The sequence below is a fragment of the Tupaia chinensis genome, unplaced genomic scaffold, assembly GCF_000334495.1.
Source record: "Tupaia chinensis unplaced genomic scaffold, TupChi_1.0 Scaffold140874_1, whole genome shotgun sequence".
Taxonomy (NCBI): Eukaryota; Metazoa; Chordata; class Mammalia; order Scandentia; family Tupaiidae; genus Tupaia; species Tupaia belangeri.
In genome coordinates, this window is record NW_006200742.1 from 1,723,767 (window position 1) to 1,724,689 (window position 923).

The window sequence follows — 923 nt, forward strand, 5'->3', positions numbered from 1 at the left end:
CAGGGGGGATGGCTATGCCGCAATCCCTTCTCCTCCATTCTCCTCTCAGGATCTTGGGCACGCATGCACACGTGCCCGCCGTGAGTTTAAGCCACTGTGTCCGGTACTCAAACCGCAGTCAACTACATGGGATTCCAGCGACATAGCCATTACACTAACTGCTGGTCCCAATACCATCTATTTCTTCATCTTTTTCTTTAAAAAAAAAAAAAAAAAGTAGCTTGTGGTTCCTGTCAAAAAACAGACAGACTCCCATGGACTCATTGGAAACAGAATTTGAGACTTTGAACAACCACAAAGAACAGGAAATACTTTCAATTAAAAACAGAAAGTTTAAAGTCTGGAGTTGTTTGTTTTTATTTTTTATTTTTTTAATTAGAGGGAGACATCTTTTTCTTTAAAAAAAAAAAAAAAAAGTAGCTTGTGGTTCCTGTCAAAAAACAGACAGACTCCCATGGACTCATTGGAAACAGAATTTGAGACTTTGAACAACCACAAAGAACAGGAAATACTTTCAATTAAAAACAGAAAGTTTAAAGTCTGGAGTTGTTTGTTTTTATTTTTTATTTTTTTAATTAGAGGGAGAGGAATGTTGGTGCTCTAAAAGTACTCTGTCTTATGTTGCCGAAGGTAAAGCTCACTAAATTTTGTGCAAGCTTGAATCTTGAAAGGTTGGAACTTTGGGACCAGCAGCTAGAGTAATGGCTATGTCGCTGGACTCCCACGTAGTCGACCGCAGTTCGCGTCCCAGACCCGGTGTCTTGAGACTCACGCCGGGCGCGTGTGCGTGCATGCCCAAGATCCCAAGAGGAAAATGGAGGAGAAGGGATTGTGGCATGGCCATCCCACCTGGCGGCTGTTTTCTCACTTTCTATCTGTCTGTCTCTCTCTGTCTGTCTGGCGAGCGCACACGCCCTATAGCA